Source organism: Piliocolobus tephrosceles, chromosome X (assembly GCF_002776525.5).
Source record: "Piliocolobus tephrosceles isolate RC106 chromosome X, ASM277652v3, whole genome shotgun sequence".
Classification (NCBI taxonomy): Eukaryota; Metazoa; Chordata; class Mammalia; order Primates; family Cercopithecidae; genus Piliocolobus; species Piliocolobus tephrosceles.
In genome coordinates this window covers 83,636,537-83,662,365 of record NC_045455.1, presented here as the reverse complement: position 1 = coordinate 83,662,365, position 25,829 = coordinate 83,636,537, and the positions used below count along the sequence as shown (strand labels likewise).

Sequence of the window (25,829 nt, the reverse complement as noted above, 5' to 3'; positions counted from 1 at the left end):
TATCCAAATAAACAAAATCAGAAATGAAAAATGAGATATAACAATGATACCACCAGAAATACAAAAGATCATCATAGACTGTTATGAAAAACTATATGCTAACAAAGTAGAAATTCCATAAGAAATGAATAAATTCTTGGACATATATACATAAGATTGAATCAAGAAGACATTAAAAACCTGAACAGACCAATAATGAGTTATGAGATTGAATCAGTAATAAAAACTCTCCCAACAAATAAAAGTCCAGGATTGGATAACTTTACTACTAAATTCTACCAAACTTGTAACGAACATCCCATGCTCATTGATCAGAACATACTACCCAAAGTAATTCTCCTAAAACTATTCCAAAAAAAAATGAAGAGGAGGGAATTTCTTTAACTCTTTGTATAAGGCCAGGATTACCTTGATACCAAAATCAGATAAGGACACAGCAAAAAAAGAAAACTACAGGTCAATATCCCTGATGAACACAGATGTAAAACTTCTCAGCAGAATATGAGCAAATTGAATCTAACAGTACATCGAAAGGATAATACACTACAAGCAAGTAGGATTTATCTCAGCAATGCAAACATGGTTCAACATACACAAATCAATAAACGTGACACATCACATTGACAGAATGAAGGATAAAACCATATGATCATCTCAACAGATGCAGAAAAAATATTTGATAAAATCCAACATCCCTTCATGATAAAAGCTCCCAAAAAACTGGGCATAGAAGGAACACACTTCAACATAATAAAGGCCAAATATGACAAACTCTTAACTAACATCATACTGAATGGGGAAAAGCTGAAAGCCTTTCCTCGAAGAACTGAAACAAGACAAGGATGCTCACCTTCATTCCTACTATTCAACACAGTACTGAGAGTCCTAGCCAGAGCAATCAGTCAAGAGAAAGAAATAAAAAGCATCCAAATTGGAAAAGAGGAGGTCAAATTATCTTTGTTTGCACAGGACATGATCTTGTATTTAGAAAAACCTAAAGACTCTACCACAAAATTCTTAATTTGATAAACAAATTCAGTAAAGTTGCAAGACATAAAATGAACATATAAAAATCAGTAGTATTGCTATATACCAACAGTGAAATAGCTAAGGTAGAAATGAAAAAGGCAAATCCATTTATAATACCTACACACACAAAAATGGAAGACAACACACACACACACAAAATGGAAAGGTATACCATGCTCATGGATTATAAAACTTAATATTGTTAAAAGGAACATACTACTCAAAGCAACCTACAGATTCTATGTAATCCCCAGCAAAATACCAATGTCATTTTTCAAAGAAATAGAAAAAAATCAATCCTAAAATTTGCATGGAACCAAAAAGAGAGTCTGAATAGCCAAAGCAATCCTGAGCAAAATAACAACAACAAACAAACAAAAAATAAAAATAAAAAAGCTGGCAGCATCACACTACCTGACTTACAAGGCTATAGTAAACAAAACAGCATGATATTGGTATAAAAACAGACATATCAACCAACGGAACAGAATAGAGATCCCTGAAATAAATCCATGTATTTACAGCCAAATGATTTTTGACAAAGGCAAAGGTTTTTATTTCATATATTTTGGACAATGTGTATGCCTTTTTATGATTTTTACTTATTTTGCTATTTAGTTATTTTACCTCTTTTATTGATTTGTAGGATTTCTTGATGTACTTTATATACTAACCTTTTGTCAGCCAGTAGTCTATATCTAGTAAGGAAGAGAGAATACACTCTAGATATTTCAAATAGGGGGATTTAATACAAGGAATTGGTTACAAAGTCATTGGAATGGTTGGAGGCGCAAAAAGTGGATGTTAAGTTTCCAAAACCTTGATATATGCAAGAAGCTGCAGTTATTCCTAATGCTAGAAGACTGAAATAGAAAATGAGGTTACCCAGAACCCATGATTATTGTGCTGTTGAGGCTTCTACTTTCTTATCACATTAATATAGGTAACCACACAAAAAAAATTGTTTGAGGGCTATAGTGAATTGAAAAATAATGCAGGCCAGGCATGGTGGCTCACGCTTGTAAGCTGAGCATTTTTGGGAGGCCGATGCTGGTGGATCACTTGAGGTCAGGAGTTTGAAACCAGCCTGACCAACATAGTGAAACCCCATCTCTAATAAAAATACAAAAATTATCTAGGCGTGGTGGTGGGTGCCTGTAATCCCAGCTACTCAGAAGGCTGAGGTGGGAGAATCGCTTGAACCTGGGAGGCAGAGGTGGCAGTGAGCCGAGATTGCACCACTGCTCTGTTGCATGGGCAACAGAGCAAGACTCTGTCTTGAAAAAATAAAAAAAGGAAAACAATTCATTTGCTTTTAGATATGCTCAGTTTCAGGAGGCCCTTAAACTCACAAGTGGAAATGACAAACAGGCAGTGAGAGATATGCATTCAGATCCCAGGTAGGAAGTAGGGGCTAAAGAAAAAGTTATAGTAGACAGCAAAGAAGTGGGATTGAAGTCACATTTGAGATGGCCTCAGGGTTAAGGAAGAAAGAAGATGAGAGCATGGAATAGAATACTGGAAATAACATTGAAGAGATCCTTAGTGCAAAAAGAGACAAAAAAAAAAAAAAAAGAAACTAAAATAAGGAGAGAATACGAAAAGAAAATTTTATAAGTTGAAGAGGTAATTTCAAGAAAAAAGAAGTGAAAATTTATTTGAGTGCTCCTGTGTACCAGATATTGTAAGATAAGGCGGCCAAAGAGTTGCTACTCTCTCTGCTTTGTTCTCTGTCCATACTTTCATTGGTAAACTGAAGAACAAAAGTAAAGATGTACTTTATCATATTTTCAAAGAGAAAGGAGTAGCGGCTGATATGACAGAATCAGGATCCAAATGCATTACAATATACTGGAAGTGATGGGCACATGTAAGGTACATGGATGTGCTTTGGTCAAGGAATAGGCCAATGTGGACAACTGGGACAGAGTGACTCAGCGAGTTTAGGGTGCAGGTGCATACTCTGGTTGTTACATAACCTGTTTGTGTAAGCTCTTACTGGGCTCAGAGCCACTATTGTTTGAGAAAGGTATAACTGCCCTGCTGATGCCCTGCGCACTCAGAGAAAAGAGAGAGCCAGAGTTGTTCGTCTTACAGATAGACAGGGGAGAGCCAGAGCTCAGCTTGGCTTGTGCCCAGAGAGAGAAAAAGTTAAGCCGCTAACCCTGTAAGGGAGAGCCAACTTTGTAGCCCAGGGAATGCAGCTGTGTGTTGGAGTGGCAGGAGCTGCAGAGCCGGAGAAGATAGCTGAGATAAAAGCAGACAGTGTAAGAGAGCTGCTCTGAGAGAGCTAGTGTGAGTGAGCTGCTGATGAAAGAGCTGCTGAATAAAACCATATTCAACTGCTACGGTCCCCCAAGTGTTCTTTGCACCTTGGCATCAGCCGCCTGGCTCTCCACTTATGCATTGTGTATGTCTCTCCCATGCCTGAATGCATTCTGGGGGTGGATGTTTTGCACAGCTTGGCAGCTGTGCTGTCTGTCACAGACTTGATGGACCACTTGACAATGGAACTGGGACTTCTTTTTCAGACAGCCAGGAACAGTGTGCCTTCACAGCAGGGCGACAATGGACTTTCACAGTGTGCAGTGGTGTCAGTCTTATTAATGATGTTATGCTAACCTCTGATTCTTTTACAGGTTTAAAAGTGGCAATGCCCCTCTTGCCTGGGATTGGGATAATGAAACTGAGGCAGCCTTTTCCAATAGCCAAGCAGGCTATTCAGTAGACACAAGCCCTATGGGAAGTTGATCAGAGGTGCTCATTTAAGCTGGATGTGGATGTGACCACAGATAGTTTTGGCTAGGGCCTATAGCAATGCATGAGGCACTTGGGAGTGACAGTAGGCTCTTAGTCCCAACTATGGAAGGGAGCTGAGCTCCGACACTCATTGATAGGGAAGCAGTTAGCAGCTATATATGCTTCCCTTCAGGCTAACGAGAGCGTGGCAGGACAGACAACTTTCCCAATGGCAGGATGGGTGTATTCATAGGTAACAAGCCCCAGACTGGAATGGCACAGATATCCACTTTAGCAAAGTGCAGCACCTATTTAGAACAGCAGAGTATGCTGAGCACAAGTCCCTTAGCCGCAGTGTTACAAGAGGTCTTGAGACCTGGAGTCCTAATGCAAGATAAGGCCATGGGACCCGAAGCACCCCTAGACTCTGAGCCTTCACCGTTAGGAAGAACATCCCCCATTCTTAATAGGGCAGGGTACACAGATAGGTCTAGCTTGGGTGCTACTGCTGCCTGGATTGCTGTCACAGTCTAGCCTCGTACTGACACCATATGGTCTGAAAACAAGTGCAGGCAAAGTAGCCAATGGGCTGAGCTCAGAGCAATGTGAACGACGATCACCAAGGAGGTGACACCTACGGTAATCTGCACTAATAGCTAGGCAGTTTACCAAAGCTTATGTATGTAAGGGCCTGTGTGTCCACAAACTTATGTATGTGTTGGACCTGTGTCCGGGGCCTATGTGCCAAAACTGTATATCAGGCCTGCATGCCCAAAGCTTATGTGTCAGGCTTATGTATGAAGCCTATGTGTGTTTATTGGGCCTCTGTGCCCAAAACCTATCTCTCTTGGCCTAGAGGGTGAAATTTAAGGTATATGGATGTGCTTTGGTCAACGAATAGGCCAAGATGGACATCTGGGCCAGAATGACTCAGTGATTTTAAGGGTGCAGGCGCATACTCCACTTGTTATATAACCTGTTTGTGTAAGCTAATACTGGGCTCGGAGCCACTATTGTTTGAGAAAGGTATAACTGCCCTGCTGACGCTGTGCACAGGGCTTGTGCAGGCGCACCCAGAGAAAGAGAGAGAGAGAGCCAGAGTTGTCCGTCTTGTAGGCGGACAAGGGGGAGCCAGGGCCTGGCTTGTCTTGTACCCAGAGAAAGAGTTAAGCTGCTAACCCTGTAAGGGACAGCCTGCCTTGCAGGCCAGGGAATGCAGCTGTGTGTGGGAGCGGCAGGAGCAGCAGGAGCGGCAGGAGCGGCAGGAGCGGCAGAGCTGGAGCCGACAGCCAAGATAAAAGCAGTGTCAGACAGCTGCTGCAGGAGAGCTGCTGATGACAGAGCTAGTGCAAGTGAGCTGCTGATGAAAGAGTTGCTGAATAAAACCATATTCACCTGCCTACAGCCACGTGCGTGTTCTTTCAGCTATTTGTTGCCCATCCACCCACTCCCTTGGGACCTCAGCATGGGCCAGAACCTGACACTGGGTGTGACAGCACACCCTCGCAAAAGGATATCTAAGAAGAATAAAAATACATCACCTATGAATAATTCTTGCCCAAAATATTTAACCTGAATTTAATCAAGCCTCTCTCTAGGCCTAAGTTCCACTTAACAAGAAATGCAAAGGCCAGAAGATGTTAAATGACACCGTAGGGAAAACAATCAGATAAATCCAGAAAATAGGATGGTCTATAAGACAACTGGCCTTAACTCTTAACAAAGACAACATCGTAGTGAGTGGATTAATAAGAAAAGGTGGAGGACTGTTCACATCACAAGTGACCAAGAGGAGGTCATATGGGAACTCTCTGTACTCTGCTCAAGTTTTTTATAAACCTGAAACTGTCCTAAAAATATAATCTAAAAAAACTACAGAGAAATGCTGAGTCAGTCACTCAGAGAAAGAAACGTCAATACTAAGAAGATTCCACTTTCTGGTTCTTACTCATTTGGTACTGCAGAATCAGTGGCTGAAAGTGCAACACTTCCTTTTTGATGTGCTGGTTACTTTTCTTCATATATAATGCCACTGGTAAGCATGAAGAACAGTTTCTTCCTTTTCCCCTCACACTCAAGGGAAGTCTAAACAACTGACCAATGAAGGCACGCTCATCACCTGCTGGCACTGATCAACGCAAAGGTACCCGCAACACCTAAAGCTCCTCCCTAGAGTAACAGATATGCCACCTGGCCTAGAGCTCTGCCTCAAATATGGCCTATTCCAAAGTTTTTTATTCTGAAGATGAAGAAATCAAGGTCCAGAAAGGTCACACCTGAGATGAAGCTAGCTGAGCCTAGGCAAGGACTCCATCTCCTGACTCCTAGTCTGCCACTCTTACCCAGCACTTTCAGTGAAAGTGAAAATAGCCTGGAAGACATCCCTCTCTGCTAGAACTGCCTTTTGGAGAGTAAAGCAATTTCCAAGTATGTACAGCACTATCAAATACAATAGCCATTAATTAATACGTAGCTACTAAGCACTTGAAATGTGGCTAGTCTGAATTGGGATGTGTTGTAAGTCTAAACTGGATTTCAAAGAGTATGATTTTTAAAAAGTAAAACAACTTATTAACAATTTTTAAAAGATTGGTCAGGCGTGGTGGCTCATGCCTGTAATCCCAGCACTTTTGGAGGTCAAGGTTGGCAGATCACCTGAGGTCAGGAGTTCGAGACCAGCCTGGCCAACATGGTGAAACCCCATCTCTACTAAAAATACAAAAACTTAGCTGGGCAAGGTAGTGGGCACCTGTAATCCCAGCTACTCAGAAGGCTGAGGCAGGAGAATCGCTTGAACCCAGGAGGCGGAGCTTGCAGTGAGCCGAGATTGCCCCACTGCACTCCAGCCTGGGCAATGGAAGGAGACTCCATCTCAAAAAAAAAAAAAAAAAAAATTATTATATGTTGAAATAATATTTTGATAGGTTAAATCAAACATATTATCAAATTTATTTTTAGAAACAACCAAAGATAACAAGCAACTAAACGCAAGGTATGAACACTGACTGGATCCTAGTTTGGGGAGAAAAAAAATAAAGCTACAAAAAACAGTGTATTCATTTTCTATTGCTGCTGTAACAAGTCACCACAAATTTGGTGGCTTAAAATCATACAAGCTTATTATCTTATAATTCTATAGGTCAGAAGTCCAAAACAGGTCTTACTGGATTAAAATGGAGGTTGCAGCAGGGATAGGTTGCTTTCTGAAAGGTATATGGGAGAATCCGTTTCCTTGTCCTTTCCAGTCTCTTTTCCAGAGGTCACTGACATTCCTTGGCTTGTATTCTTCCCTTTTCAAATCCAGCAACACTGTCTCTCTCTGTGCCTTTCTCCCATAGTCACATTTCCCTCTGACTCTGTTTTTCTGCCTCTATCATCCACTTTTAAGGACCCTTAAAAGTGGATTAAGGGCCCACCAAATAGTCCAGTATAATCTCACTATTTTAAGTTCAATTGATGAGCAACCTTAATTCCCCAGTTGCCATGTAAGGTAACATAGTCAGAGGTTCAGAGGATTAGGACATGGATACCTTTGGGTACAGGGGAAGCATTTTTCTGCTTACTACAAATAGTTTTGTGACAATGGCAGAAACTTGAATTATTAGAGAATTGTCGTTAATTTGCTTGTGTATAATAAGGGTATCATGGTTATGAAAGACAATGCCTTTATTCTTAGGAATGCCTTCACTTGGGAGTGAAAGGTCAAATCCGCAACTTATTTTCCAATAGTTCTGCAAGTAAATAAATGTGTAAACTTACATACATATTCATCTATACATATATCTATAAAGCAAATGTGGCAAAATGTTAATGATTTTGAATGTGGATAGAAGGTATATACAGTTTATTACTATTATATTACATATATTAACTTTTCCTTACATATCAAATTTTCCTTAATAAAAAGTTGGAAGAATTCAAACAAATCCATAAAATATCACGGTCAATTATACAAATATATATGATAGAAATGTACTTAGCAGCCTATCACAGTGGCTCACGCCTGTAATCCCAGCACTTTGGGAGGGTGAGGTGGGTGGATCACCTGAGGTCAGGAGTTTGAGATCAATCTGGCTGACATGGTGAAACCCCATCTCTACTGAAAAAACAAACAAAAAACACCCCAAAAAATTAGCCGGGCATGGTGGCATGTGCTTGTAATCTCAGGTATTTGGGAGGCTGAGGCAGGAGAACTGCTTGAGTCTCGGAGGGCAGAGGTTGCAGTGAACTGAGATCATGCCACTGCATTCCAGCCTGGGGGAGAGAGTGAGACTCCACCCAGCCCCCACACTAAAATAAAAATGTGATTTAGCCATAGACCATGTGATAAAAGAGCTAGGGGTGTTATATTTACTTTGATTTTAAAAAGTCACATGGCTAACAAAAAGTTAATACAATCTTAAGTAGCATGTAAAGGATTATCTGAAAGAGTATCTTCTTCCTGTGAGCCCCTGACAATGGAGTACTGTACGTTATCTATGCATCCATATGTGCATCAAAAATGTCTAAAGACTGAATACTTGTCACATATACCTGTGTTAATATTATACATAACTATATAGATGAAGTTATGATTAATTAAAAAGTGTCACTTAGCATTCTATTTTTCATCACTGGACACTGAAATTATACTGTCACCATGCAGAAACTGTTAAAATTTGTCATTACAAAGCATTCTCATATTCAGAAGTGCTGAGAATCAGCACTATAGATAAATTCCCTCAGTCTGTTCTTGCCCAGGTCAGAGCAAATATAGATTAAAAAGAAATTATTTATCTGCACACTCAATCAAGAAATGATTTATGGTGGCTTACTGAAACAGCTCCATTGTCTGGGGTATATACCCTGAATTTTGGTCAAGGTCGAGAAAGAATTCAGGACATGGGCACACATGAGGAACGGATTTAGGAGCACAAAGTTAAATAGAAAAAGAAGAGCGAGAGAGGCCGGGTGCAGTGGTTCACGCCTATAATCCCAGCACTTTGGGAGGCCGAGGCGGGTGGACCATGAGGTCAGGAGATCGAGACCATCCTGGCTAACACAATGAAACCCTGTCTCTACTAAAAATACAAAAAATTAGCCGGACGTGGTGGCGGGCACCTGTAGTCCCAGCTACTCAGGAGGCTGAGGCAGGAGAATGGCGTGAACCCGGGAGGTGGAGCTTGCAGTGAGCCGAGATCGCGCCACTGCACTCCAGCCTGGGTGACACAGCGAGACTCCGTCTCAATAATAAAAAAAGAAGAGAGAGACAGAAAAAGCTTCCTCATAATGAGAAAGCAGGTCATCCAAGAGAGGGTTTCCAAACAGAAAAAAGATTGGCTAGCACGTATGTTCCAAGATTTATAGTCCAGTTTGAGGAGGTGGTGCATGATTCACATAGGGCTCATAGATTGGTTTAATCAGGTATGACGTCTACATAGTGTTCAGGGAAGGCTGGTTACCCCACCCTGATCTTATTGTGCAAATGGACATTCCAGTTGATCGGTGCCACCTTGTCTGCTTCTTTCTGTACACCTGGCTGACAAAGAGAAGGGAAGATGGAGCCTCCATCTTGAACATGATTGGCACAACTGCCAGTGTCTATGTCTGCAGCTCTTCCTTAGAAAGGAAAATAATTAGGGGCTGCTTTTCATTAAAAAGAAAAGCCTTACTGAGGACTCCCATACCCCTACTATCTGCCTAAGTAATTTCTTAACTCCTATATCATTATGAAGTCACATACACTACAACGAAAATAAGTTGAAGACAGATAAGAAAAATACGGCAAAGGGAGAAGGGCAGGAAAGATAGAACAAGAATCTCTCACACAAAAGGCATGATATATCTTGTTAGAGGTGAAATATTTCGTGCAATTCTGTCTATCTGGATACATTAAAATGGTACTGAGGAGAATTCCAGGAATATAGTAAGTAGGTAACAGGATCAAACAAGTAAATCCTGGATTAAGCATTTTTTCAAAATCTTTTCTAAATGCACTGATGAGCTTCTGAAAAATTACAGAATTCCCAGGATTCCTGAAGGCAGGAAACCAGAAGGGTCAGCTGACCTCAGCTGCCTTTGAAAACATTTGATAAACCAGATGAACTGGATCTTCAGGGTTTTTGTAGACTTAGGGCTTTTTGTGGGCACAAGTAACAGGGTCAGGGAGCAGGCCAATAACAATTCCCTCTCTAATAAAGCTGAGACCTCAAAAGGCTTCTTTGCTTTTGTCTAAAAGTGAACAGAAACTTATCTCTAGCCTCCAAACAAAACTGCAAGGAAACATAAATTATGTGGAATTCTGATGCTGAGTGGATTAGGGTAGGGAACATCACATCAAAGGATCTGGAACCACAACCTATCCCTCACAAGCTGCTCTAGAAAACTAGAGACCAGTAAAGTATAGTCTAGAAAACTGCAGACCAGTAATTTAGAATGATCTCAGCTGGTGCCCGGCACCTGGGAGAAGTAAATATAATCCTTGCTGGAGAAATCTATTTTTATCCAAAGGCTCAAAAATACTGATACAAATAAAATTCCAAGAAAAATGAGTAGCTCAAAGCAATGTATTCCAATGAATACATTGGAAACATATAACCATGAACAAGGAACAGCAAAAACAGATCTGAAGTACTGTGGATATACAGCATGTAAAATAACTACATTCACTATTTATAAAGATACATCTAAACTGACTGTAGGGAATAAGAAACTCTAAATAATAACTAAATAAAGTTGAAAAAGTACCCCCGGCAGTGTGGTGCAAGGTGGGTGCGGCAGGACCATGGGGCTCGAGTGCAGCCCCAGCGGGAACACAGACCATTTTAGTTTTGATTGCTGTTACTACTACTGATAACTGAGCCAAAGTAGTGATGCTACTTGAGGGAAATTTCTGCAAGCCACAGTCAACGCTTATGATTGTGAGCCATGCCTTTAGTGAAGAGGAACACTGAGCACCAGCACTTGTGCCAGGGAGCTCTGCCTTAGGGGATTACCAGTGAACTTAAATGTGTAACCAATAGTACTATTGCCACTATCATACGCCAGGTGAGCAGTCTGAGATCTACTTATTTCTCCTTGGGCAGTCAGAAAGTGGAGGAGAGGATGCCCTGGCTATGAACTATGCAAGGCTTAGAAGGGCCAAAAGACTGCACCATTTACATCAATGACCCCCTTAAGAACCATTTTCTGCAAAAACTTCATCAGCACAGCCAAGCAGAGCATGTGGTCATTTCTCCCTGAGTTTTTGTATCTGCAATTTACCAAAGCTGCCAATGCTTTCTTGCTCATTAATGTATTGCAGCAAATTCCAGATGTGTCCAACAGGAAAATATACAACTCTCTTGCCTCTGATTTCAGGGATCAAAGAGGTTATAGAAGACTGTAAATGACATATGGCAGACAAAATAGTTAATACAAAGAACTGGGAGTTCCTTCCTACGGACATAGTCCTGATGTCTTCCAGTGAACCTCAGTCGACTATTATATAGCAACACCTAATCTGGATGGAGAGACAGATCTAAAGCTACAGCAGTCTTTGCCAGAAACCGGCTGAATGCAATTGGAAAACCGACTGTTCAGCCTATCTGGAAAAATAGACCTAATCGTCATTTCAATAGCTTTGCTGGAACCTTGAGCCTAAGTGATAAAAGCTCTGTTCCAATTGGGCCTGACCAGGTCTTGTTAAGAGGTACACAGCTGAGAAATACTCAGTGGATTATTGGCATAGTTGTTTACACTGGATTTGAGACAAAATTCATGCAGAATTCTGTCAAATCACCCTTAAGGGATCAAAGGTTGAGAAAGTGACCAATGTGCCAGTCTCCCTCTTGCTCCTGCTACTTTTGGTCATGTCCTTGGTTCCAGCTCCCAAGTCATTGTTTGACATACTGGTGTTCATCATCTTGTACCAGAACCTCATCCCCATTAGTCTGCTGGTTGCTGTGGGAAAATTGTGAAATACATTCAGGCCCAGTTTATACACTGGGATGAAGATATGCATTATAAAGTAAATAATGTCTATACCATGGCCAGAACATTCAATCTCAATGAAGAACTTGGGCAGGTAAAACATCTATTTTCTAATAAAACAGGAATATTAGGACATATAAGAAGTGTACCATTGCAGGTGTAATTTATGGTCAGACATCTTCTTCCATCCCAGAGTCCTGTGAATTTTATGACTCCAAATTATTGGAGAACTTTGAGAATGGCCATCCCACAAAAGACTATATCTGTGTACCACACTGTTATTCCAGAGACAGATGGAAATAATATAATCTACCAGGCTTCCTCCCCAGCCAAAGCAGCTTTAGTGAAAGGAGCAAAAGAACATGGCTTGTTCTTTGTGTAAGAACACCATACTGTCACCATAGAAGCTACGGGAGAAAAATACTTTTGAAATTCTTAATGTCCTGGAGTTTTCTAGTAATAGAAAAAGGATGTCTATAATTGTCTGGACCCCTATGGGATGGCTCTAGTCTGGCTCTACTGCAAAGGGGCTCATACAGTGATTTATGAGAGACTTTCAGAAGATTCTCTATTTGTTCAGGATACATTAACCCATCTGGAATATTTTGCCACAGAAGGTCTGAGAATTCTGTCTGTTGTGTATAGAGATTTAACTGAGAAAGAATATAACTGGTGATTTCGGAAGTACAAAAAAGCAAGTACAACTGTACAAGATAGAATTCAAAGAGTAGAAAAATGTTACGATATTATTGGCCAGGCACAGTGGTTCACACCTATAATCTCAGCACTTTGGGAGGCTGAGGTGGGTGGATCACCTGAGGCCAGGAGTTTGAGACCAGCCTGGCCAACATGGTGAAACACCACCTCTACTAAGAATACAAAAGAGAAATTAGTTGGGTGTGGTGGCGGGCACCTATAATCTCAGCTACTTGGGAGGCTGAGGCAGCAGAATCACTTAAACTCAGGAGGCAGAGGTTTCAGTGAGCCAAGATCATGCCACTGCACTTCAGCCTGGGCAACAAGAGCAAAACTGTGTCTCAAAAAAAAAAAAAAAAAAAAAAGAACATTATATTATTGAAAATGTAACATAGGCCATATTTACTCTACATGCCAAGATAAATATGTAAAGGAAATCTAGTTATCAGTGTTTTCATATCTTGAAGTAATTATTTATTTTTTATTTTTTATTTATTTTTTGAGATAGAGTCTGACTCTGTTGCCCAGGCTGGAGTGCAGTGGCATGATCTCGCCTGACTGCAAGTTCCATCTCCCAGGTTCACGCCATTTTCCCACCGGAGCCTCCCAAGTAGCTGAGACTACCGGCACCTGCCACCACGCCTGGCTAATTTTGTTTTGTTTTTTTTTGTATTTTTAGTAGAGATGGGGTTTCACTGTGTTAGCCAGGATGGTCTTGATCTCCTGACCTCATGATCTGCCCGCCTTGACCTCCCAAAGTGCTAGGATTATAGGCATGAGCCACCATGCCCCACCAGTAATTATTAAAACAATGAAATTTTGTTTTTTCTTCAGAAGTAAAAAAAAAAAAGAAAGAAAAAGTAAAAGTATCCCCAAAATGTATAAAAATGTATAAATATGAAAAAATATTAGTTACTGAAAAAAACCTTGTCAACAAACAAGGTCATGAGTTAAGGACAGCTAATGGAAGAATTAGTAAATGGAAAAAGACATCTGCAGAAAATATCCAGAAAGCAGCAATAAGAAACAAAATGATAAAAAATACGAAGATTAAGAGACAGAAGGGAGAATGAGAAGATCAACATACAATTGGAGTCTCAGGAGAAGGGGAGTGCAGGGAGAGAGAGGCAGAGACAGACTGAGAGAGAGAGAGAGAAGAAAATAAGACAGAGTCAATGTTTCAAGAGATTTATCACTGATAAGTTTCTAAAACTGATGAAATACACCATCCCAGATTTAAAAAAAAAAAAATGTAGCAAATCCAAAATAGGATAAAGACACAAAAAGTCCTCACCTAGACACATTATAATGAAGCTTCAAAACATTTAAAGTCAAAGGGAAGGCCTTAAAATCAGCCAGAAAATGACAGGCTATCTTCACAGGAACAACGATTAGACTTCCAGCTGACTTCTTATCAGTAACAACTGAGGAAGAAGACAGTGGAATGATAATTTCAGTGTAATGAGAGAAAAGAATTGTCAACCTACTATTCTATATCTATTGACAATATTGTTCATGGAGGGGAGCAAAATAAATATATTTATTTTCAAAGAAACAAAAACAGAGATTTGACCTGGAGAACCTTATTTAAAGCAATTGTAAAGAGTGAAATTCAGGCAGAAGGAAAGTAGTATCAGATAGAGTTCAGATTAAAAGTCCACTTGACAGGGAATTTTAGTGAGAATTCAATCACTTACTAGTTAGTTGGATGGCATCATATTTAAAGTCTCTTCAACAATAAAGAGACTTTTTTGTACATAGTTTTAATCTTTGAAAGTCAGACGCTAGATCCATTATATCATTACTTAGAGTTTCCATCTCACCTGAGTTGCTGTCTTACTAGGAAACATTTGATATTTCTTCAGTCACACCTGAAAATGGAAATAACATTTAGATTGTGCTTCATGACTTTTAAGGTGCTTTCATAAACGTCATATTGTTCAAATTCACAACTGTGGTACTATTATTTTCATTTTATAAACTGAAGAACTCATAGAGTATGATTTCTCCAAGATTGTATAGCTAATATAACTCAAAAAGGTTTTTTGCACCTAAGAATGGACTTTTTAGGTCGGGCACAGTGACTCACGCCTGTAATCCCAGCACTTTGGGAGGCTGAGGAGGGCAGATCACTTGAGGTCAGGAGTTCAAGACCAGCCTGGCCAATATGGTGAAACTCCTTCTCTACTAAAAATACAAACATTAGCCAGGAATGGTGGTGCACACCTTTAACCCCAGCTACTTGGGAGGCTAAGGCAGGAGAATCACTTGAACCCAGGAGGCAAAGGTTGCAGTGAGCCGAGATCACTTCACTCCAGCCTCAGCAACAGAGTAACACTCTATCTCAAAAAAAAAAAAAAAAAGATTGCACTTTTTAGATTGTGTTCAGCCTTTAAAAGTCCCCTAAATATCTTTAGGATTAAAATACATCTATTAATCAAAATTTTGAATGAAAGCCACATATACAAACAAGTGAAAGTGAAAGGAAGTGTTCTGGTTGAAGAGACAGCATAGTCAAAGCTCCACTTATACAGCCTCCCACTATCTGCCTGAACTCTTCTGTGGACTAGTTTGAAGCTCACTGATTGACACTATCATCCTACTTTCACCTTATAGTCTCAGACTCATTCACATTACTTAGTCTCCTAACTCAAATCACTTTCTCTCCACCCCAAGCTGACTACCAGTATTCACTTACAGATATTCAAGACTTCAGAGGATCTTTGAACTCCCCTAAATTGAATAATATATGTACGTACATGTATGTAATTTTAATGGAAGAGGGACTATTACAAGGACTGTTTATAGGCAGAGAAACTGTTTCATTGGGTTCTGAAAGTAGTCCATGATCCAAAAAAGGGGTAAGCCTCTGGTTGTGGCTTATAAGATCATGGCTTTAATTCATACCTCAAATCTTACATTCAGGGCCAGTTTTCTTGGTTTTTGTTTAGCTTTGCTTCTTGACTGTTATTCAAACTCTTATTCTGTAAATACTTGACTCAGTCTAGTCCAGTTTCTGGAACTTTATATCTGAATGCAGATGGCGACCCTGTCATATTCTAGCCTTGGGAACTAGACGCAAATATTGCCTATACTGTCTTTGTTTTGTGTAATGAATTTTACAGTATTCTACAGTTCAAAATTTAAGCATATACTCTTGTAAATAATTTCAACCTTTAATTTAAACCTATACTTTAAACTTTCAGAGCTCTGTTGCCTGTATCTTCCAGGGTATATGGTACATGGGGGCTTTCAACTATATTTGTAGCTGGCCTACGAATAAATGAATACCATTGGCTTACACTTATCTTTTTTGTATGTCTTAAATGTTGCATGTAAAATGTCAATAAAAGACATATAAAACTTAAGCAATACCCTCCAGGATCCTAGCCAATGCCTGATTCATAATGAGTGATCAATAGTTATCTGTTAAATAAATTTTTATTCATAGTAGGTTTAGTTGTTTTAACAGGTTATCATTATACTTAAGATGACACAATATATTTTAGCTGACTATATACAATGAGTTGTTATAGTGGGGTTTACATACCTAGTGTGATTATAATTAAATTGATTACTTGTAATTAGACTTGTTTAAGACAGAGTCTCACTTTGTCACCCAGGCTGCAGTGCAGTAGTGCCATATCGGCTCACTGCAATCTCTGCCTCCTGGGTTCCAGGGATCCTCCTACTTCAGCCTCCTAAGGAGCTGGGACTACACGCCCGGCTAATTTTGTGTGTGTGTGTGTGTGTGTGTGTGTGTGTATTTTTGGTAAAGACAGAGTTTCACCATGTTGGCCAGGCTGGTCTCAAACTCCTAACCTCAAGTGATCCTCCTACCTCAGCCTCCCAAGTGCTGGGATTACAGGCGTAAGCCACTGTGCCTGGCCTTAGACTCTTTATAGTCATATTTCATATGGTTGTCCCATCAGTAGGTGAAAGAGAAAAAGACTGCTTCTACTCTGAATCCCAGAGAATAAAAGGAAAGATTATAAAACTAAGACATCATTTTGTAAAGGTTTTCATGCTATTTCATCTGTTAAGAATGTTTAGATGTTTTATTTGGCTATAAAATTTAAATTTTTCTTACACTAATTTCATATGACAATATTACCTTTTGGGTTGGTATTTGGTTCCATCTACTACTAGTTTGTTTGTATTTCAAACTAAGACATACTTATTCAGACTTTTTAAATTCTAGTGTGCTCTAAATTCAATTACTTTTCAATGTCTATGAATTTTCATCCAATTATTTCACTAATGTGGTAAACTTAAACATTGATATCTGAAGCAGTAGCCATTATATTTGGTCCATTAGTTTACTTACAGCCCAGCACTAATGTTTATTAGTCAAATGAAATCTTAACTTGGGAAACCCTCTTCTCACACTTAGCCACAGGCTATAATTCACCACTAGTATTTTCAAAAATGGGTTCAACTGAAGACAAGTGCTGCGGGAAAATGTAGATGGGCAAAGCAAATCTATCAGGGCAACTGGAAAATTAAGTCAAGTTCATATGTTACAGATAAGGGCAGAGAAGTGTCATCTCATTTTCAAAAAAGAAAAAAATGCAGGTGGCATTTGATGAACAGAATATTTTTCTTCAACCTATTTTAACCTCTATATTCTTATTTAAAATTTCTTCATTAAAGCTATTAAGGTAAGCTTCAGAATATAGGTAAGCTTTCCTGCTATAACTACTTAGTAAGACTAAGTTAGTATATAAAAATACAATTGATTTTTGTAGGTTGTACATCACTAAATTTCAGTACATCTTGGCCTCCAGACTAGCACACGGTGAAAGATAGAAACATGGCAGATGATCTTTATTTATACTTACTGTATGGGGGTAGAGCAGGAATGGATAACAGCACTGCATGATTACTTTTAAAAAATTAATTTCTAAAATAATAACCATTTAGTAATTTTATGCTACAGTTTTTTTTTTTTTTTTTTTGCTAACACCCCTCACCATTACGGAATACATTTACAAGCTGGGAATGATACTACCAGGCTCACTTTCAGGAGTTGTGTATGTCTTAGCCTAAGAAAACCAATACAAAATTAGCCAGGTGTGGTGGGGCACACCTGTAATTCCAGCTACTGGGGAGGCTAAGGCAGGAGAATCGCTTGAACCTGGGAGGCGGAGGTTGCAGTGAGCCAAGATCACGCCATTGCACTCCAGCCTGGGCAGCAAGAGTGAAACTCCATCTCAAAAAGAAAAAAAAGAAAAGAAAAGAAAAGAAAAACCAGTCGGGACCAGGCCCAGTGGTTCACAACTTACATAATCCCAGCACTTTGGGAGGCCAGGGCAGAAGGAGCGCTTGGGTCCAAGAGTTTGAGACCAGACTGGGCATTATGGCAAAACTCCAGCTCTTCAAAAAATACAAGTATTAGCTAGGTGTGGTGGTACATGTCTGTAGTCCTAGTTCCTGGGGGGTGAACTGAGATGGGAGGATTGCTTGAGCCTAGGAGGTCAAGGCTGCAGTGAGCTGAGATCATGCCATTGCACTGCAGGCTGGGTGACAGAGCAAGACTCTGTCTCAAAAAATAAATACATAAAAAATAAATAAAAAAGTATAAGAAAAAACAGTCTGACGCGCTATAAGTTGCATTTAACTGCAAACATATAACTTGAAAAAACATAGCTAAAGGTTTTTCATCTTTAATAAAGTCATTTTCTTCTTAAAAATGGATCTAGGGTAGGTTTTTTTTTGTTTTGTTTTGTTTTGTTTTTGTTTTTTTGAGGCAGAGTTCCACTCTTGTTACCCAGACTGGAGTGCAATGATACGATCTCGGCTCACTGCAACCTCCACCTCCCGGGTTCAAAGGATCCTCCTGCCTCAGCTTCCTGAGTAGCTGGGATTACTAGAACAGCGCCACCACGCTCAGCTAATTTTTGTATTTTTGGTAGAGATGAGGTTTCACCATGTTGGCCAGGCTGTTCTCAAACTCCTGACCTCAAGTGATCCACCAGCCTCAGCCTCCCAAAGTGCTGGGAAAACAGGCATGAGCCACCATGCCCGGCTGTAATTCTTTTTTAAAAACAGCTAGAAAATACAATCTTGCCTTCATCTTAAGTATATGAAATACTGTTAGAATATGTTGAATTATTTCTACTTAGATAACTTCATAACTAAATTATTGCCACAATATGAATAGCCTCTAGCCATAAAATTAAAGCATAAGAACACGACATTTATAAAGAATACTTAGAAAGCAGAAAATTTTCAGCTTACAAAATAGTTGTTTTCTACAGAGTTGTGCAAACTGACATATTGGTATGCTGCTACAAAATAATTTTATTATAGTCACAGGCTAACCTCAAAAAATTTCATTAGAAATATGTTGTTTTCTTTCCTTCCTTTATTCTCACCTTCCTTGTTACTTTGTTATTGAAAATGGTATAACATGATTATTATTCTTGTCAAATAAGATTAAAGTCATTTATTTTTTACCCACACAAAATCAGAAGAGTTCCTGAAGTAAATGAAGAACAGCTGGAAAAGACGGTAAACTAGATTTTAAAAGATGTCCAGAACTTCACACACACAAAAAAGCCCAGGCCCAGATGGCTTCGTTGGTGAACGCTATCAAACATTTAAAGAAGAATATGAATTCTTAAGAAATTCTTCTAAAAATAGAAGAGGAAGGAATACTTCCCAATTTAGCCTGAGGCCAGTATCACTTTAATATCAAAACCAAAAACATTACACAAAAACAGAAAAATACAAACCAATATTTCCTATGAATATGAATGCCAAAACCTCAAAAAATAGCAGACTAAATCTAGCTACATAAAAAAATGATTACACTCCATGACCAAATGTTATGTTATCTCGGGAAAACAAGGTTAGTTTAACATCCAAAATTCAATTAATGTAATAAACCATATCTGTAGAACAAAGGATGAAAACCACATCATCAATCATCATCTCAAAAGATACAGGAAAAAACATGGGCAAAATCTAACACTCTGTCATGACAGAAACCCTTAACAAACTAGAAACAGGAAGAAAACTAAGAGCTGGGCATGGTGGCTCACACCTGTAATCCCAGCACTTTGGGAGGCCAAGGTAGGAGGATCCGTTGAGCCTAAGAGTTCAAGACCAGTCTGGGCAATATAGTGAGACCTTGCCCCTACAAAGATATTAAAAAGTTAGCTGAGTATGGTGGTGTGGGCCTGTACTCCGAGCCACTCAGGAGGCTAAGGTGGAAGTGTTGCTTGAGCCTGGGAGGCAGAGGTTGCAGTGAAGCAAGATTATGCCATTGCACTCCAGCCTGGGTAACGGAGATGTCATCATCTCAAAAAAAAAAACAACCAAAACCAAAATAAACTAGGAACAGAAACAAACCTCCTCAATCTGATATAAAACATGTACAAAAACCCCACATTCATCATACTTCACAGTGAAAGGCTAAATATTTCACCCTGAAGATCAGAAAAAAGACGACAAGAATGTACACTCTCACCGTTTCTATTCAACATTACACCAGGGGCGATTAGGCAAGAAAAAAAATCCAAAAAATATTCTAAAATACAAATTGGAAAGAAGAAGTAAAACATGCCTATTTGCAGATAACGGGATCTTATACATAGAAAATTCATAGGAACGTAATTAAAAACTATTAAAAATAATAAACTGGGCCAGGTGTGGCGGCTCACGCCTGTAATCCCAGCACTTTGGGAGGCCGAGGCAGGTGGATCACCTGAGGTCAGGAGTTTGAGACCAGCCTGGCCAATATGGTGAAATCCCATCTTTACTAAAAATACAAAAATTAGCTGGGCGTGGTAGCTTGCACCTGTAATCCCAGATGCTTAGGAGGCTGAGGCAGAATTGTTTGAACTCGGACGACAGAGGTTGCAGTGAGCTGAGATTGTGCCACTGCACTCCAGCCTGGGCGACAGAGCAAGACTCCATCTCAAAAAAATACATAAATAAATAAAATAAGTAAATAAATAAAAAAATCTAGTAAATCTCAAGATATGAGATCAATATATAAAAATCAATAGTATTGCTATACATTAGCAATTAACAGTCTAAAAATTAAGAACATTCTACTTACAATATCATCAAAAAGGATAAAATTCTTCGGAAAAAATTTAATAAAAGAAGTACAAGACTTGGCCAGGTATGGTGGCTCACGCCTGTAATCTCAGCACTGTGGGAAGCCGAGGTGGGCGGATCACCCGAGGTCAAGAGATCCAGCCCATCCTGGCCAACATGGTGAAACCCCATCTCTACTAAAAATACAAAAATTAAATCCCAGCACTTTGGGAGGCTGAGACGGGCAGATCACGAGGTCAGGAGATCGAGACCATCCTGGCTAACATGGTGAAACCCCGTCTCTACTAAAAAAAAAAATACAAAAAAAACTAGCCAGGCGAGGTGGCGGGCGTCTGTGGTCCCAGCTATTCGGGAGGCTGAGGCAGGAGAATGGCGTAAACCCGGGAGGTGGAGCTTGCAGTGAGCTGAGATCCAGCCACTGCACTCCAGCTTGGGCGACAGAGCGAGACTCTGTTTCAAAAAAAAAACAAAAATTAGCTGGGCGTGATGGCATGTGCCTGTAGTCCTAGCTACTTGGGAGGCTCAGGCAAGACAATCTTTCAAACCTGGCAGGCAGAGGTTGCAGTGAGCCAAGATCACTCCAGCCTGGTGACAGACTGACACTCCATCTCAAAAAAAAAAGAAGTACAAGAATTATAGTCTGGGGTGGGCACAGTGGCTCACGCCTGTAATGCTGACATTTTGGGAGGCCGGGGTGGGTGGATCGATTTGAGTACAGGAGCTGGAGACCAGCCTGGGCAACATGGCAAAAACCCTGTCTCCACAAGAAACCACCCAGGCATCATGATGGACACCTATGGTCCCAGCTACTCAGGAGGCTGAAGCGGGAGGATCATCTGAGCCTGGGAGGCAGTGGTTGCAGTGAAACAAGATTGCACCACTGCACTCCAGCCTGGATGACAGAGCAAGACCATCTCAAAAAAAAGACTGTACTCTGAAGACTACAAACTATGTTGAAAAGGCCAGGTGTGGTGGCTCACACCTGTAATCCCCGCACTCTGGGAGGCCAAGGTGGACAGATTATTTGAGGTCAGGAGTTTGAGACCAGTGTGGCCAACATGGTGAAACCCCGTCTCTACTAAATATTAGCCAGGCATGGTGGTGCACCCCTGTACTCCCAGCTACTCAAGAAGCTGAGGCGGGAGAATCACTTGAACCCTGGAGGTGGAGGTTGCAGTGAGCCTAGACTGCACCACTACACTCCAGCCTGGGTGACATGGTGATACTCTGTCTAAAAAAAAAAAAACATAAAGCAAGAAATTAAAGAAGCCAGGCACAGAGGCCCACACTCGTAATCCCAGCTACTCAGTAGGCTAAGGAAGAAGGATCACACGAGGCCAGGATTTCTAGACCAGCCTAGGTAATATGGCGAGATCCCATCACTAAAACAATTTTAAAAATCAGCCAGAGACTACAGCCAGTGTGGTGATACATGCCTGTTGTCCCAGTTACTCAGGATGCTGAGGCAAGAGGATTGCTTGAGCCCAGAAGTTTGAGACCAGCCTGGGAAACATGGTGAAATCCCATCTCTACCAAAAAAATATAAAAATTTTCTGGGCACAGTGGCATGTGCCTGTGGTCTCAGCTATTCGGCAGGCAGAGGTAGAAGGATCACCTGAGCCCAGGGAGGTTGAGGCTGCAATGAGCCGTGATCACACCACTGCACTCCAGCCAGAGTGAGACCCTGTCTTTTTTTTTTTTAAAAAAGGAAAAATAAAATAAAATCAAAGTAAAAGATAAAATATTCAGGCCAGGTGTGGTGGCACGCGCCTGTAATCCCAGTTACTTGGGAGGCTGAGACAGGAGAATCACCTGAACCCGGGAGGCAAAGGTTGCAGTGAGCCAAGATCGCGCCACTGCACTCCAGCCTGGGCAACAGAGTGAGGCTCTGTCTCAAAAAGAAAAAAAAAAGAAAGAAAAAAAGAAAGAGGTTATCATAGGATTAGGTGAGATTTTATACATAACAAATATCTTCCCCATCACAGGCATACAGGAAATATGAATCATTTCTTAGTTATTTTTATTTCACTATGTTGTGAGCATGTTTACAAGCTCTTCGTTTTTCTGAATAATTATGCTTACTATATTAACTAAAAAAAAATTTTTTTTTTTTGACAGAGTTTTACACTTGTAGCCCAGGCTGGAGTACAATAGTGCAATCTTGGCTCATTGAAACCTCCGCCTACCAGGTTCAAGTGGTTCTCCTGCCTCAGCCTCCCAAGTAGCTAGGATTACAGGTGTGTGCCACCACGCCCGACTAATAAGAGGTGTACTATCATCCCCATTTAATAAAGAAATAAAGGCTAACAAACTTTCCTAGCTTGCATAATTAATAAATACATTGAACTAAAGGCTTAAACCCAAACTTCTCTGATTGCAAATGTTATGTTCTGTACCATTATACTATACAGCTACATTAGGTTGGATTCAGAAAATGTGGTATATATACAACATGGAATACTAGGCAGCCATAAAAAGAATGAGATTATGTCCTTTGCAGCAACATGGATGGAGCTGGAGGCCATAATCCTAAACAAATTAGTGCAGGAAAAGAAAACCAAATACTGCATGTTCTCACTTATAAATGGGAGCTAAACATTGGGCACACATAGATATAAATATGGAAGCAAGAGACACTGTGGACTACTAGAGGGTGGAGGGATGGGATGGGTAATGAGTACAATGCTCACTACGTGGGCGATGGAATCCATACTCCTAACCTCAGCATCACACAATATTCCCATGTACTCAATCTGCACATGTACTCCCTGTAACTAAACTATAAGTTGAAATAAAAATAAAACAAAATTATACATTTAAATTGTAAATTATCATCCCACAATTTTAATGAAGGTGTGTATATGTGTTTGTTTATGTATTTAAACATATGCATATACATGTTTTAGAAAGACAGGAATATGCAAAATGTTAATAGTGGTAAATTTTAGGGGTTGGTTTCTTTGTGATTATGTGTGGTAAATAAGCTACTTTTGTAATAGAATAAATAAATGCACTCCAAATATTTTCTTCAATAAAGAAATTAGGCAAAAAAAGAAAATATACAAATCAATGTGTTTAAAGTTTTCTCAGTATTTAAGCTCCACTTTAGAATAATAAATCCACTTATATATTGAGTATAAACTTTGATTAACAAACATAAACTCGTGGTGGCGCACACCTACAATCTCAGCTACTCAGGAGGCTGAGGCAGGAGAATCTCTTGAACCTGGGAGGTTGCAGTGAGCTGAGATTGCGCCACTGCACTCCAGCCTGGGTGACAGAGCAAGACTCTGTCTCAAAACAAACAAACAAACAAATAAACAAAACTTACTCTGTAACAGAAACACCCTGTGTGCAAATTCAGTCTTAGCTAATAAGGCTTAACAATAATTGTTAACTCTCAGATTCTAAAAAAGTTTATTTGGTGAGTTTTTTATTTGATGATTTCATTACATTCTCATCAGCTATGAATTGGAATAATTCCAATTTGAACTATAGTGTGATGTGTTGAATTTTTCTGTTTCTGTCACGTACGCTGTTTTTACTCTGAGATAATAGTGCTTTAAAGTTTATTATTGCCAGTAATAACAATAGCAACTGCTAAGTCCTCAAAGTTAACATCTACCTTAACCTTAAATAAACGGACCTCATTATATTTATCCTTAGCCAAATTTTTAAAAAAATGTATGGAGATCGAGCGGCATATATTTTAAGAATATAGATTATAAAAACATAATTTTCCTGAAAGTTAAATTCCTCAAAGGAACTAGTTAATTTCCAAATCTTCTAACACCTTCTCATTACTTCAGTGCTTCAAATATAGAAAAACTTTTTATTTCCCCTTGACAAGATCACACTGCTGTGTGTATATAAACTATGATTAACAAGGTAAATTGGTTCAATATTCTAACATTAACTCCAATTCTATCAAAATGTTCATCCTCTAATATTACAAATCTAGTTTAATCACTAAGATTTGGTCAGCCGGGCGCGGTGGCTCAAGCCTGTAATCCCAGCACTTTGGGAGGCTGAGACGGGCGGATCACAAGGTCAGGAGATCGAGACCATCCTGGCTAACACGGTGAAACCCCGTCTCTACTAAAAATACAAAAAACTACCCGGGCGAGGTGGCAGGCGCCTGTAGTCCCAGTTACTCGGGAGGCTGAGGCAGGAGAATGGCGTAAACCCGGGAGGCGGAGCTTGCAGTGAGCTGAGATCCAGCCACTGCACTCCAGCCCGGGCGACAGAGCAAGACTCCGAAAAAAAAAAAAAAAAAAAAGATTTGGTCAATTCCCCTCCTGATTAAAAAAAAAATACTTGCAGTTCATTTCCAATGCTAAGAAATAACACAATACATTGACAACATTGCTTCACAGATACCTACTGCTAAGAAAATTGTACAGCTAAATATAATTTTTTGTTATCATATAATAAACACTAAAAAAAATCAGGCTTAGATTTTATGCTGTGCAATAATTCTCTTAATAATTGTTTAAACCAAAATTAGGACAACTAAGGTGCTCAAATGTCACTTTCCCAGGTAAAGCCCACCATATTGACTCCTACCTTGTTTAACACTGCAACCAGTTCCCCTCCAACCCCCTCCCCTACACACATAATCTTACCCTGGGCAAAGCACTCTTTTCTCCTCCTCCTGCTTTTTCTCTTTATCACCTTCTAACATCCATATAATTTACTTGTCTTCTTCCACTTGTGAAGTTGTCTGCCTACTAGTACATAGGACAGCGCCTGTGACATACCAGGTGCTGTTGAATGAATAATTTTACCCACTAGGTTGGCAGTGGAAGCTATTGTTTTTTTATGTATTTATTTATTTATTTACTTTTTGAGATGGAGTTTCACTCTCATCACCCAGGCTGGAGTACAGTGGTGCAATCTCGGCTCACTGCAATCTCCATCTCCCGGGTTCAAGCGATTCTCCTGCCTCAGCCTCCCAAGCATCTGGGATTACAGGTACCTGTCACCATGCCCGGCTAATTTTTGTACGTTTAGCAGAGACGGGGTTTCACCATGTTGACCAGGCTCATCTTGAACTCCTGACCTTAGGTGATCCATCCGCCCCAGCCTCCCAAAGCGCTGGGATTACAGGCATGAGCCACTGCACCTGGCCAAAGCTACTGTTTTTATCTGAGTATTTGGTGACTTACACAAGCAGTCCCCAACGTTTTTTGGGGTGGTTTCGGGGATGAAACTGTTCCACCTCAGACAATCAGGCATTAGGTAGATTCTCATAAGGAGTGCAGCAACCTAGATCCCTCACATCCACAGTTCACAATAGAGTTCGTGCTCCTATGAGAATCTAACGCCACTGCTGATCTGAGAGG

General features: G+C 40.0%; 1 protein-coding gene across 2 annotated transcripts in view; it reads right to left on the bottom strand.

The window, feature by feature from the left end:
• LOC111540476 overlaps positions 1-25,829 on the bottom strand; it is a 72,482-nt gene that overhangs the window by 25,650 nt on the left and 21,003 nt on the right. For both annotated transcript variants that reach the window (XM_023208787.2, XM_023208785.1), the window contains exon 2: positions 14,238-14,285. The gene's annotated coding sequence lies outside the window, so the exon portion shown is untranslated. The remainder of the gene's footprint in view (positions 1-14,237; positions 14,286-25,829) is intronic.